Below are 15,243 nucleotides of genomic sequence, written 5' to 3' on the forward strand. Positions count from 1 at the left end.
GCTCTGGTCGCCTCTCATTAGACAAGGTCTAAGCTGCCTTAGAATGACTCTGCTCTCACTCGGAGCTCTCGTGTGAAACCCTCTGTATCACCACAGTGGAAAAAAAAACATGCCTTATGGGGACTAATGACTAATTCCCTACATCATGTCTAATGTATCCCAGGGTGCTAACTTCAGCACACCTGCCTGCACCGCTGGTAAGGTAATGAGAGCGCTTGTGAGTTACTGGTCACTGACAACATTTATAATATTCTTCACCTAATATTATTGCATAGGTCAGTGTGCTGTGATCGCTGGGATTGGGTGAATTCTGTCACCCTGGAAGCCCCAGTTTTATGGGTAGTTAATTGTTGAAGTGGTTCAGAACCCTTTATAAACGAGGTGGATGCATTTAGAAAGGTTCTAGGTCTCCCATGATACCCTGTTAAATTTTGTTACTAATTACATCATCAACAGGTAATCATAGCACTCTGAGGCCAGAGATTGTAAAATCATAACCATCCAGGAAATTTGGCATAGAAAAAGGTATGCGTTGACCTGGCTAACTGGGATGGTTGAGGGTAGGGGTGAGCCTGGGCAGGGAGCTAGAAACCCAGATTGCGTGAGTGTAGTTGGCACCTAGTCCACTTGCTGGTTGTCTCCTTCCCATCTGCTGTGGAGTTTCAGTGGCGCTGCATTAGGCTGCACTTCCCAATTTTAGAGAATCAAAACGTACTTAACTCACTCAGAGATGTATCTAGATTAATTATTTTATTTTATGTTCCCAAATCTACTTTATTGGCAAGTTCTCAGAAAGCAGAGCTGACACATTCAGTGTAAAGCAAGAAAAGAAACATGCACTTTCTGAGAACAGCATTTCAAAATAATGCAGATATCCTTGGATAGCAAATGGTACAAGATTTAAATATAGTGCGAATGAGACACAGGTATGCCTAGATTCTCTTCAGCCTGTTCTTTTAACACTATTTCCAAAAGGGGCAGGGGAGAGTTTACTGCTCCTTTTCTTGAGCAGCGCTCCAGGGAAGGGGTTAAGGATATGGACTCTGGAGTCAAAATCCCTTGATCTGCTTGTTGGCTCCAGTAGGGTAATCCTGTATATTAGGTATGGTTACTTGCGGTAACAGATAAACCCCAAGTTGTCAGTGGTTTGGCACAATAGAAGCTTATTTCTCACTCAGGTAGCAATCCAATACTGGTGATCCCCAGTGAATGGCAAGCTTCCACGTTGTGTTTCAGAGATGAGGCCCCTTCATCTTGTGGTTCTTCAGTACCCTAGTAGCTTAGACCCTGCTGTACCCAACCAGCAGAGAAGTAGGGAGTGTGGAGAAGGGACAACCATTAAATAACAGGACTGGAAGACGCACACTTCCCTTCTACTACTTTCCATTGGTAAGAACTAGCCAGAAGTCTCACTGATACGCAAGGGCAGCTGGAAAATATAATTCCTGGCTGGGCAGCTGCTTCCCATACTACTTGCTTCTGCGGAAGAGGAAGTACAAACTCTGGTGAAAAGTGAACTGTCCTTGCCACATGTGGGCAAGACATTTCATCTCTTTGTACCTCAATTCAGTTTCCTCATCTCTAAAATAGAGAGAATAGCAGTATCTAAACCATAGGGTTGTTATATGGATTAAATTAGATAATGTATAGAAAATGTGTGGCATACAGAAAGCACATGATAAAAGTTAGCCACTATTTAGATTATTTGTTATTATTATTAATTTTCCTTTTGTTACTTTCTCTCTTCTGTTTTTTGTTTTTTGCTTTTTTAAAGTACTGGGGACCGGGGATTGAATCCAGGACTTTGTATGTGGGAAATCGGTGCTCAACCATTGAGTCACAGTGGCTTCTCTGAATTGTTTTTTTGTTTGTTTGTTATTGTTTTCGTTTTTTTCAGGAGGCACTGGGAGTCGAACCCAGGACCTCCCGCGTGGAAGGTGGGAGCTCAACTGCTTGAGCCACATCTATGAGATGGAGATTGCTTTCTATCTCTTCTTAACAGAGATATTAATAATTAATATCTCATGTTGCTCTAATTAAAATGACTGGCCAACCAATATGTGATAAGGCCCATGTTTATTTTCTGAACAAAAGAGCATCTATTTGATGGGGCATAAAACTACCCAGTGTGACAGACAGTCCCTAAAGGATGTGAAGCCTGCCTGTAAAATCATGGCCCCTGCCCCATGCCTGCTTGTATGTTCTACACAGAGAAGGAGAAAAAACTCTGAATTTCTCAAAGGGATGACAGAACAGTTCATAATTTCATTGTCGATGTGTCTTTTTTTTCAGTATTTATTTCCATACCATTTCCATTAGGAATTACAAGAAGCATCTGTCTTTGCATCTATCACTATCTCTACCTAAAAGACTTAAAAAAGACACTTTCAACCCTTGGTGTGATTCAGTTCTATTTCAATAAACTGCTTTATGAAGAGCAACCAATTCAGTAAAGCCCATTTTCCTTGCTGCTAAATTCTTCACACTGAAGACAGAAAAATTCCACAATTACCAGAGGAGTCCTGGGAAAGAAGAAAGTAATGAAGATAATTGAGGACCCCCCAGTTTTACACATGGGAGGCTGTGCCGCTGATTAAGGTATTGCCTCTCTAAAAGGCTACTTACTTTCATACAGTTCCCAAAACCAAACGCAATTAAGCCAGCCAGGCCAGAGCACACCAGGCCAGTTCCAACCCAACCCACAGGGGCTGGAAAGCTCAAAGTCACAACAGTGGAGCAGAATTCTTAAGAGAACTGGAATCCTGGCTTCACTCCTAACTCTACCTGTGTAGCCTTGGGTAAGGTAGTCAACTTTCCAAGCCTTCTGGTTTCCTTATCTCTAAGTCAGGGTAAAAATAATACCTGCCTTGTAGAGCCAGTCGGATAATTTGGTTGACGCGCTTAGCAGAGTGCCTGGCTCATAGTAACAGCAAGCAGTTACTGAATACTAATTATGTGCTCTGGTTTTTTTTTGTTTTTTTGTTTTTTGTTTTTAAAGATTTATTTATTTATTTAATTCCCCCCCCTCCCCGGTTGTCTGTTCTCTGTGTCTATTTGCTGCGTCTTGTTTCTTTGTCTGCTTCTGGTGTTGTCAGCCGCAGGGGAAGTGTGGGCGGCGCCATTCCTGGGCAGGCTGCACTTTCTTTCGCGCTGGGCCGCTCTCCTTACGGGTGCACTCCTTGCGCGTGGGGCTCCCCTACGCGGGGGACACCCCTGTGTGGCACTGGCACTCCTTGCGCGCATCAGCACTGCGCATGGGCCAGCTCCACACGGGTCAAGGAGGCCGGGGGTTTGAACCGCGGACCCCCCATGTGGCAGACCGATGCCCTAATCACTGGGCCAAGTACGTTTCCCTGTGCTCTGTTTTAAGAACACTGCTTTTAGAGCTTTTCTTGCATTTAATTATTTAATCCTCAAATCATTCCTACGGGGATAGATAATATAACTATTTCCATTTTGTAGGTGAGGAAACTGAGGCCCAGAGGGATAAGGAATCTCCCCAGAATCACATAGCTATTTAAGTGGTGAGTTGAAAATTCAAGCCCATGCACATTGAATGTAGAGTCCTTGCTCTTAACCTCTGGATTATGCTGCCTTTTCATAAAGGATCAGAAATGTTGATTATTACTTACATTTATTAAAAGGTAGAGTTTAAGAATTTAATTCATGGATGTTTGATAATGTAGCTCTTAAATTGGAGGTATTACAGGATAAGGGCCTGGAAAAACTTGGCTTTGCTTATCAGCATTTATTGAATGAATGAATGAAAACAAGTCTTGCATGATCTGAAGTCAGGGATGTGTCTCAGAACCATACTCTGGAAATCAGCCATCAGTTAGAAGACACATGCACATCATGCCACCATGGCATCACGCAGAGCATAAAATGACATTGCCTTCATGCACAAGTTGCATTTGAGCCATGGGAACCCTGCTGAGTCTTAGACTTCAGGTAGAGGAAGGCTGCCACCCCTGGAGAAGCACCCAGTGTGAAGATCCTATGTCAGCAATTGTGGGCAAAGCTAGTTTGCCAGCATCCAGCGCTGGCCCATGCAAAACGTATTTTTATTTGACTTTCAAAAGCCACATTTGGTGTTCCATTAGCAGGGTGTAGGAGGCATGCATGTCCTCTGTATTATGCTAATTGTTTAAGCATGACAGGATATTACTTCTGTCAGAGGGGTAATGTAGATTGGGAAATAGAAGTAGGGCACAAACACAATTTTCTAGTTTTTGAGAAGCAATTATGAATAGATTAGAAGCCATAAAAGTATGACACGAGGGAATGGCTCATCAGTAGGACTGAAAGGAAGCTGGAGCCCATGCAGCCGACAGCAGGAGTGGTTCAAAGCTGACAAGTCTACAGCCGGTGATTTAAAAATAGCAATGGTAATTCTGCAGGAAAACAGAACAATAAAACCAAGACTCACAGTGCTCAAAAAAGACATTGGCCCAACACAACACTCTTTCATTGGATAAGCTATTTTCATAGCAAACCCAAATTTCAAAATGTCAGCCTGATAAATAGGGAGGATCTGAAAGGATAAAGTCAAGGTGTTTTGTTTTAATACTTAAAGGTAAAAAAAAAACCCAACCTTACTCTTGTTTCTAACAATCTTTTAGAGTGTTAAAGCAAGAGGGTGTTCTTCTTTGAAAAGAGACCTAGTTATATCTTGACTAGATGCTATTTTAATATATATATGAGCTTTAAGTAGATTTACACTGATTATGGGGGCCATTTTTCTTCCATAATAGAATAAATATTGATTAGAATTCAATAGCCATGAAGAACTATAAAAGCTTAAGGCATAACATCTCCCTCTAATTTCCATTTTCTTTTGAATATGAGTTGCCTTGGTATGGTAAGATTAAATAAGGTCTTCAGGCTGGCTGTGAGCATTGATTTCAGAGTTACATGGACCTGGGTTTGGAAACCATCTCTGCTTATAGGCTGGTAGATTTAATATCTCTAAGGTTTTCCTTTTCTTATTTCTAAAATGGGTATAAATACCATCTACTGCATAAGGTTATTCTGGGGCCTAAATTAATTAATGCAAAACAGTTTTTATCAATTAAATAAATAGTAGCACCATTATGATTACTTTTACTGTTGCTGCCTGTAACCTTGGGCAAGCTGTGTAATACTGGGTATGCCACTTGATCTCTTTCGTTCTTGGATCTTTCCAGAGAAGATGTTGGTCTAGTAGCTCTGAGAACCCTTGGAGATTTTATATGTATATGTAAATGTATATATGTACATATAGTCATTCTTCATAGAAACTCTGTTTAACTTAATCCAGAGGTCCAAGAACCATGTGGCTTTTAGGAATCAGGAATTTTCATCTCAATTGCTTTTTCTGCTAGACAAAGATCCTCTTAAAACCAAACTCCATATCTGAGATAAGAAATGAGATCATAACTCATTTCAAGGATTAGTCAAATTGTAACAGCTGGCAAGAGCAGTTGGACTTTTTATACCAGCTCTATCTTGGAAATACATTCTTATTTCCTAATCATTTAAAAAATAAAACAAGATGTTTCAGGCATTGGACTGTTACTGCTCTAAATCTCTAGTTGAAAATCCACCTAGAATTAAATAGTACCCAGAGAGGAGCAGAGTGTAGTCCTATCTCAGCCACCTCAGCATTGTTATTTGCTCTGTGATTGGAGAGAGAAAAGCCATCTATAAAGTTCCAAGTGAATCAGAAAGTGGTGCAGCTGCAAGAATCAGGACTGATTTCAGACTATATTTGGACATTGATTATCCCTGCCTTTGCTACTGAATGTCATTCCAGTCAATGGGATTACAAGAGGGAGTTTAAGGAAGCACAGAAAGAAATAATACACAGAAGCACAAAGAAAGAAGCAAAAGGAAATGTTCAAGAAAGGCTAAGCTAGTTTGGGGCACTTAGGTTGAAGGACCTAGGTAGGACTCCTGTCAAGGAGGGTAACTGGAGTATTAGACCATTCCCCTGGCCAAATCTTGCAGTTGTCACAGAAAATCCAAGACTGATTTTCTATTTTCCATATTCTCATCCTCTTTTTTATGTTCAGGTAATATTAATTTTATTTGGGAATTTTTGTTTTAAATATCTTGAAAAAATAAGATGCGTGAAGATGTGGAAGACAAACAGAATTGAACATTCTTTAATAATAATAATAATAATGTATTACTTGTATATGCTTACACTTCACAACATTTTATCCTCCTAGAGCTTAAAACTATGTTTTGAAGGTATTATTATTTACATTCTATCAGGTGGATGAACTGGGCTGCAAGTAATAGCAAACTCAACTCAGAATGTCTTTAAAAAGAAGTAAATGCATTCTTTCAGTTCAGAGCTTTGAGCAGATTTTAGGGTTGGTTGAGTCAGTAACTCAACATTGTCATCAAGAACCCCAGGTATTTTTATCAAAATGTTCTCATCAATATTGTTTACATCCTCAGACTGGTGGGAAGACAGCTGCAGCAGTTCCAGACATCACAATCAAATCCATATATTTCCAGAGGAAAATATGAAATCATTTTTTGCATGTGGCTTTCTCTTAGGAGTAAAACTTCTTTTCCCAAAGCCCTCTTGCAGACCTCCCTTCATGCCATGTTGGTCAGAGTTGGATCACATGTACATTCTTGAAGGGGTTATTGGCAAAGAAGATGGGATTACTTTTAGAACAGTCAGCCCCACTCCTGGATCGAGGGGAGTGGTAGGGAGAAGGTGTATCAGTCAGAGTTCTCTGAGGCACATGGCTGCAATGGGGAGAGATGAGGATGCCATATTAGGATCAGGTTTTATGTTAAAAAGGATGAATTTTGGAATGGACACATAGCAGGCAACTAATAGTCTCCATTATACCAAAAATATAGAAAAGGAAACAGACTTATAGTAAAGGGATTGCCTAAGAAGTCATGGTTGATAAAAGTTGTGTTTTTTAATAATAATAATAATAATAAAAGATGTATAGAATATTTACAGAACTTAAAACATACTGCCTGTAAAAGACTTTAATGTCATCAAGTCCAGCCCCTTTGTCTGTCCTAGTACTTGAAAACATGGACCCTGGTATCTCAGTTCAGAGAGTTTACTTAGGCATTCCTCTGAAATGAACTTTGCCCCCAAATCTATTGGTCTTTTTGAGGAGCAAAGTATGCCACACAAAATGTTTGCATGGTGGGAGAACAGTCCAGAATATACATGCATCCAATGGACAGGCTGGCTCTTAAATGAGAAAGAGGAAGAAAGAGAGAGAAAGAAAGAGAGTGGGGACTCCTAATCAGAAAAATCCCTCCTACTCCCTAGGAAGAAGTGTGTGGGAGGGACAGGGGGAGACAGAAGCATGTCTCTAGCTGGGTGTCTCCCATCAAAACAGGAGGCAGGAATAGACAGTCCCTCCTTACACTGAGCAGCCTTCCATTCCACCCACGACCACTTCAGTAAGGCCCTCTGGTCTCCTTCTCTATTCTCTGTTTCATACAGTTGACTTTGTCTTTTATGCCCCTGCACCTTCCCTACCCACACACCCATGCCCTGCCCCATTCTGCTTTTCTTCCTGTTATCATTAGGTCCAGACTTCTAGGCACTCAATTCCATTTGGTTTTTCCTTGTTGAACTTAGAGTAGGGGTGGGAATCGTTATCAGGTTTCACAAGTAGAAGGTCAAAAACAGTGGTATTGCCTTTTCTAGCTTCAAGTGAAGCATCTTCAGGATAAACCTTTCTCCTGCAAAAATTGACTGACCACACACAGCATAATTCTGGTATGTTAGTATGCTAGCTGAGTCTTTGTCTCTTTGCTCAACCTTATCAAATATTCCTAAGATTGTCCACCTTTTAGCATAATTGTAGAACATCTTAATGCTAAAAAAGCCACTTTCCCCCACCTTATCAAAGACATTTTTATCCACTTTTGGCAGGGGCAAGGGCCTCCACAGGGAGCAGGCATGCGCCTTATCACTGAGAGTGCTGCACACTGTCACGGCTTTTGGCCACAGCATCCCTGGCTAGGCTACCACCAGCCAATCTCCTCTCTAGCCTTTGTCCTTGGATCTCTCTCCCCAAGATTCAAAGTCAGGATGGAAGTGTCTGTTAGGCTGAGTGTGGGTCAAATGTTCTTGCTCTGGTATATGTGTGGAGGGGGAGGTGGGTGGGGAGGGTCAGGGAGAAGAAGGACATTCCTGCTTCAGTTTTAGGAGCAGGAGGAAATGTCCTACCTCCCATCGAAACTAACCTAGTGTAGAATTTAGACGTTGTGGGTTCATCTGCTGGGAAGGCAATAAAATGACAACTGTCTATAACACTGGCCCATGCTTTGCAAGGATTTCTGGAGCGGAGGAAGTAGTTCAGATGCTGCCAGAAGGGAAGAATCAAGCTAAAGAAAATCCACTAGTTAGCAAAGCAAACCAGGCACTAGTTAGCAAATAATCAAATGTTTCTGAGAATCTCTGTGGCAGTGGTTCTCAAGCTGTGGGTGCATCAGATTTGGGGAGCACATCCTGAAAATACAAGTTTCTGAATCTCATCTCAGACCCATGGTCTCGGGCTCCTCTGGGGTTGGAGACCAGAAATCTGCACTATTTATCAACTCCCTGGATAATTCCAATGCACTTGGCATAGAGACCTCCTTTGAGAAAGCCTGCTGCATGGAGACTGGGAGGAGTGATCAGCCTAACATTAAAATAGCTGAGATTAAGTCGAGCTCTGTATCCTAAGCATTTTATTCAGACGGTCTCATTTCAACCTCACAATTTATGAAGTGGTACTGTTCTTACACTCATTTTATAGATAAAGAAATGGCAAACGCCCTTCAGAGATGTTAAGTGACCTGGCTGAGATCACAATGCTGATAAAGCAAGAGTACAGGAGTTGCACCCCACACTATACTCTTAAGCCTCAGCAGAGCTCTCCCTGATAAGACAAAACCCAAATTTGCAGCTGCTTTAGTTTGCTAAAGGCAATATACCAGAAGTGGTTTGTCTTTTACAATGGGGATTTATTAACTTATAAGCTTACGGTTCCAAGGCTGAGAAAAATGTCCAAATCAAGGCATCAGGCACAGCTCTTTCCCTGAAGACAAAGCTGCTGGTGATCCTGGACTCCTGTCACATGGTAGCACACAATGGCAGCATCTGCTATCTCTCCCTTCTCCTGTGGGTCTCCTTGCTGTCAGCTTCTAGCTTCCTCCAGCTTTCTCTTGGGTCCTGAGGATTTCTCTCACCCAGGTTCTGTTGAATTCAGCTTCTGGCTTCTGGGATTTTCTCTCTTAGCTTCTGTAGTTCCTTTCTGAGCTCCTGTGTCTTTTCTCTCTCTGTGTGTCTCTCCATATTCATTCCTGTTATCAGGGACTCCAGTAACAGGATTAAGACCCACCCTGGATCATGCCTTATTGAAGTGATCTAATCAAAGATCTTAATTGAAGTAACTGAATCAAGAGGTCCCACTCACAATAGGTTCACACGGACAGAATGGATTAACTCCAAGGACATGATCTTTTCTGGGGTACATACAGTCTCAAACTACCACAGAGGTCATGGGTCTTACTGAGGTTTATGGGTCTTGGGAACTGGTCCTATGGACAATACAGAAAGATGATTATCACATCCAAAGAGGATGGGAGTGTAAAGATGAAAACACCAATATAATTTCAATGACTTATCTATGACATTCTAAAACTTGGTCCAATAATAATGAAATGAGAGAAAAGAAAGAGAGGGTAGATTTTGTAAAACATTAGCTAAAATCATATTGTCTAGTTTCCTTATTTTTATGGGGATAAAATTAGCTAAGTTTGTAGAATCCATTTCAGGGTTCAACTAATTGCAATCCTCAGACACATGGACTTATTCTTTCTCCTTTTATTTGGGAAAAAAAGACATGATAAAATGACAAAGATAAGAATTTTGTTTTCAAAAAATTACTTTCTAAGGCATGTTCTCACATCAGAGCACACAGTACCCAATATCTTCTGCCTTCTTCTTGGAAACAAGGCCTGAAGAGTGCAAGTCACATTAGAGTTTGTGTGCACTGTGCTGAACTTATTAAGGAATGAGGGTAGTATTTGAAATCCAGAGGTTTAATTTTAGCTGACCAGAAAAGTTTAATTAAAGAGAGAATCCCATTTGTTGAAAATATTTTCATTTCCCCTAAATACAGTTGTTTATGAATTTGAGGAGAAGGGAAGTAGGGAGGAGATAATAAAATTATGTACATTATTCTCTGTACATAGTAAAAGATATCAGTCAACCTGAGGAAGTTGGATTCAACATAATAAAAAAAGAAGGAAATTTCAGAAAAAGAAGAACAGCTTCTAGTAGGTCTGAGTGGTGGGTTCCATCTGGAGGCAGAAAGATGTACAAAAGTCTTTTTGTACCCGTGATCCTTTGATCCTTTATTTTTATAGTAGATAAGACAGTAATTTTTCTACTCAACCACAGAAAGATTCCTAAGAGGAGTCCAGAAACAGCCCTGGATTACAGTAAATTTATAAAGCTAGCAGAAAACATAGATAAAGGTGTTTTTCTTAGCCTTACTTTATATATCGTTTTCCGTTTTAAAAACCACATTTTAAAAAGATCACAAATATTATCTTTTTTCTTTTTTTATTCTGTACCCTTAAGAAGTGTTAGAAGAGATATTGTGACTCTTGTCTAATAAATGGGAAATCTGGGCCACTCAGCGAGGCTCATACAGCAGGAACAGAGTCACTACTTAAAGGGTCCTTTGCTGCCGCCCCTCAGCCGATATCTTCTCCATTAAATGATTCTATCTTTCATTGATCATCTGTCATTAACAATGTGGCCTCAAATGATTTTCTGCTTGAAGTCCTACCCCATCCCCATCTCCACTGTAAATAGGATATTGGTCAAGAAAAGTGATTTTGAAAATGCCATCACTTGTGAGAAGATTTGTAAAAACAGCTAATTTCACTGTAGAAACAGTCAATTTCTGTTTGAAGGGAGAAAAATAAGAAATACAGACAAGGAATTTTCATAAAGATTTTTGAATGTGGCAAGTGCTTTGTGCTGGTCCTCCATTTGCAAGGCACGTTGACCCTTTGTGTGAGTCCTGAAACATCCATTGGATTTTACCGCTATCTCAATGGGAGTTTTTGAGATGCAGAAGAGAAAGAGACTTGCTGACCTTTAAAAAAGCTGCTGATCCATTTGTGGAATCTACTGTCGACTTTGCGGTTACTTCAATATTTCAGTGGAGGTTTTTAATAGAAAGGAGGTTCAGGAGCCACACATCTTATTTCTACTCGACCATTGGGACCTACCATATTTCACCATTTGGGAGATATTGTAAATGTTCTTTTGTGTCACTTTTCTACATGGCAATCAAATAAAAGTGCTTGTTCTGAGGAGGGCAGAAAATGGTAGCAGCATTGGAACTAGTTGCTGTGGAACAAAAGAGCTAGTAAAAAGTTCAGTTTTTCTATGGAGTTAAAATAGACAAGTGAGTCTGTGACTTCACTGCTGTTCACAACTACAAATGGTTGACTTTCACCTGAGAAGGGATTCTCTCTCTACAGATTTTAGACAATGCCAAGAGAAAGACTGTTCACGTCCTCTTGGCTGGGATAAAAGTTGTTTCATAGCAGTGTAAGAAAGTCCTGAGAAATAAAACCAAACATTTTTCCCTAAAATAATTTTTATTGTTTGATTTCAAGGAAATAACACTAAGGATTTCTGTGGTGGGCCAAAAAGTACAAATGCCACTGAGGAGTTCCTTATGCTAGGGGATGCCAAGCCCACTTCTCTTGATGGGTATACATGGTTGAGCCATAATTTATAAATAACTGCAAAGATAACATCACTAAAAACCTGAAAAATAACTAAAACCAGGGTGATGGAATATTTTGTTCATCCAAAGGTGATATGATCAGTCAACCGAAAAATTGGAGAAGAAGGGGAATTGTACAAAGATTCTTTGAAGGTAAAATTGGCAGTACTTGGAAAGAGACTAAAATGCTGAGTAAAGAGATATGGAAGAGTTAATGATAATCCTAGGATTTAATTTATTTTTAGCTTGGGAGTCTATAATTAGGCAGCATTGCCAAGAGTACTGGATAAACAAAGATGAACTTAGTGCTCAATAGCAATTATGATTCACTATAAGCCAGTCTTGAAAATCACATGGTACATACACAAGATCCAAGGAGGACTAGAAGAGCCCAGACAAATCTGTGTGTATCTATGTCTGTTTCTAGACTACTTTTCTAGAAACTTGTAGCTCTTCCAGAGTGGTTGTACCTCTTCCAGAGTGGTTTATTTATGGTATGGGATATAAATGTCATACCAGCCATAGATAGGGTTAAACACCAGAGTATATTTTGAAAATTGTTTCCCAGATGATTTAACAAAGCCACAAAAGTGTACTGAGAGAGGAATAAGAAACATATATTGATCAGTCAAAATGTTATTGAATGTATTGAGCCAGTGAAGAGTTATATTAGAAGTAAAGTAAGAAAGACCTCAATGCATCAATGCCTTTTGAAAATTGTATTATTTTGAATCCAGGTGATTAAAAAAAAATCATGTTTACTTTTACTCCACTACCAGGGAAGAAAATATTTCTCATCTTTGTTCACCCACTATAAAGAACACCAGCTTTACATAATAAAAATTAAGTCTGTGAAAGTTCCAGAAAATATTTCATCATAAAGTTGTACTTTATAAATGTGAATGTGTTGAATCTAAAATTAAATGAAATTCCCTCACAATTTGAGGTTTCTTGCTAAACGATTTTGTCCTTTCAGTTTAATTTGTATGATACATATCTCCCTCTAACTGTCTCCATCTCTCTTCTCTCCTTAAAAGAATCATCTTCCTCCATTTCCCCACTTAGTTCAAATTACTGCAACATGGCTTTGCCCACCCACCTTCCACTGAAACTAACCTGGAAGAAGTTACTAATTGGCAATGTCAACAGCAATTTCACTTCTCATTCCCCCAGACCTTGCTGGAATATTTGCCAACATTCTTTCTTTCCTGCATCTATATTCACCTTCAACTTTCCAGACATCTCTCTTTCCCAATTTCTCCCCTAAACTTTCAGAATCCATCTTTCTCAGTTTCCTATGACAATTCCACTTTCTATTCCCACCCTTAAATGCTGCAGTTTCCTTATAGCTTTATCCTTTACCCTCTGTCCCACTCTCTTTTCCCTTTTCACACTGTCCTTCTGTATGGAAACACATCCATGGTACATGCAGCTGAGATTCCTCTTGAGTCCCTCTGGACATATGCATTTGAACAACCCATGGAGAGTCCAATACTACCATGTCCAGGAATTAACGCATTTTGATCTTCTACTTCATAAGTTCCTCCCCCTATATTTCCTATCATGGTGAATGATAATACCATCTTCCTAATCGTCAAGGCTATAAAACTAAGAGTCCTCCTTAACTCTTTCCTCATGCCTAAACTCTCCATCTATGTCAGCCCCCAGCAACTGTTGATGATTGAACCTTAAACACTCTCCAGTCCTGCCACCACTGTCTAGGCTCAGACTCTCATTATTGCAGCCATTTCCATCCTTCTTGCCTCTATCTTGCCATTCATTCATTAATTCATTCACAAAACAATTATGGAGAGCCTGCTAAGATCCAGGCATGGTACTGGAAATGCAGATACAGAAGCCTGTGTAGCAAACAAGGTCTCTGCTCTCATGGAGCCTGTGCTAGAGCCCCAAGAATGACCCTAAAATCCTGATCTGATCATACATTCCTTGTTCACTGTCCTTCAACAGACTCCTCGAGCTTCAGGGACATGTCTGTCTTTCTTCAAATGGTTTGGAATGGCTTGTGGAGCAGGCACTGCTTGCTGCCTCCCCAGGAAGATCTTGACTGTGGCTGGGTATGTGGCCACCCAAAATGCAAGACCTAGTTTTTAGGCCTCCCCTGTAACCAGGGTTGGGAGTGATGTGGCTCTGTCCTGGCCAGTGAAATGTGAGACTGCTTGAAATCTGTTAATTCAGTTGGGGGGGGGCACTTTTTCTGTCCTCTTTCTTTCTTCATTCTTATGTCCTGCTGGACAAATATGATAACTGGAATCCAACAGCCATCTAGGACCATGAGGAGACCTGGAGAATGGAAGGGATGTATACTAGGACAGTGAAGCAGAAAGACAGGAGCCTGGGTCGCTGATAAAACTGTAAATGTAGAGCCCCGTACAAACCTTAGACTGCATACCACCATGTCTTTTTATGAAAGAGAATTTCCTTTTATCTTGTTTAAGCCACAATTAGCTTGGGTTTTATACTAGGTTCAGTTGAATTTAATCCTAGTAAGTACAACTTAGAAGACCCTCTATAATGTGAGCCTTTCTTACCTCTCCAGAGTTACCTTATCTCACTCCCTACACAGAAGTACTGGGGACCCCCAGCTTGGTCTGTCTGTCTCATCTCTGTCTCTGCCTCTCTCTCTCTCTCTCTCTCTCTCTCTCTCTCTCTCACACACACACACACACACACACACCTTTATGCCTTTGTCCATGTTGCTCATTCTGCCTGGAACTCCCTCTCCCTTCACCTCCTCCCCTTTCTTAGTCTAATTCTTACTGGTTTGATCCAAGGAAAGATCCCCTTTACCCCTTCCCACCTGGTTTAGGTGTCTCTCTGGAGGGCTCCATATGTACTCTATGTGTAAGGACTTTCCATCCCACACTTACTATAATTTTTGTTGACTTGTCTGAGTTCTCCACCATACTATAAGCTCCTTGAGGGCAGGGGCATGCTATGTATGTTTGAATGAACAGCTTGCACTCTAATTTCTTTCACCCCTGCTGCCAATGTCATGTCTAGTCAATGGAAGAAGAGGTTTGAACTAACAGGAGTTAATGATTTGACTAAGGAAGATCATTGAGTTAATTTTCCTGACTACTCCTTTTCCTTTCTCCTCACATGTGCATGTGTGTATGGGGGAAAGGGGGAGTTAGGGAGATAAACAAAGCTTTTTTAAAGCTGGATGTGATTTCATTTGAGGTAGGAGGTACATGTTTACGTTTACTACTTCCTTCCTTCTTGGAGAGAAATGAATCTAGCAGTGTTCTAGGTACTCTTGTAACCCTTCTGTAGAGGGACTAGAAACCTAGAAATATGTTTTACAAGTTGTTAGCATCCATTTGGAGATCCTTCCCACATGCAAGAACTAGACTGAGTCATCTAAAATGCAAATCTCAACACTACCTCTTAAAAGCCTTGAATGGATCTGCTTCCTTAGAGATGTCCAGCCTTTTTAATGGGCTACGGA

At 40.5% G+C, this 15,243-nt stretch overlaps 1 long non-coding RNA gene across 3 annotated transcripts in view; it reads left to right on the forward strand.

Annotated features, from left to right (window-relative positions):
- The window catches only part of LOC131279185 (uncharacterized), a 327,709-nt gene that overhangs the window by 135,702 nt on the left and 176,764 nt on the right, over positions 1 to 15,243 (forward strand). Inside the window, exon 3 of one of the 3 annotated variants that reach the window (XR_009186552.1) lies at positions 3,463 to 3,524. The exons of the other annotated variants lie outside the window; for them this stretch is intronic. This is a non-coding gene — a long non-coding RNA (uncharacterized lncRNA). The remainder of the gene's footprint in view (positions 1 to 3,462; positions 3,525 to 15,243) is intronic. 3 annotated transcript variants of the gene reach the window in all.

Source organism: Dasypus novemcinctus, chromosome 7 (genome assembly GCF_030445035.2).
Source record: "Dasypus novemcinctus isolate mDasNov1 chromosome 7, mDasNov1.1.hap2, whole genome shotgun sequence".
NCBI classification, from domain to species: domain Eukaryota; kingdom Metazoa; phylum Chordata; class Mammalia; order Cingulata; family Dasypodidae; genus Dasypus; species Dasypus novemcinctus.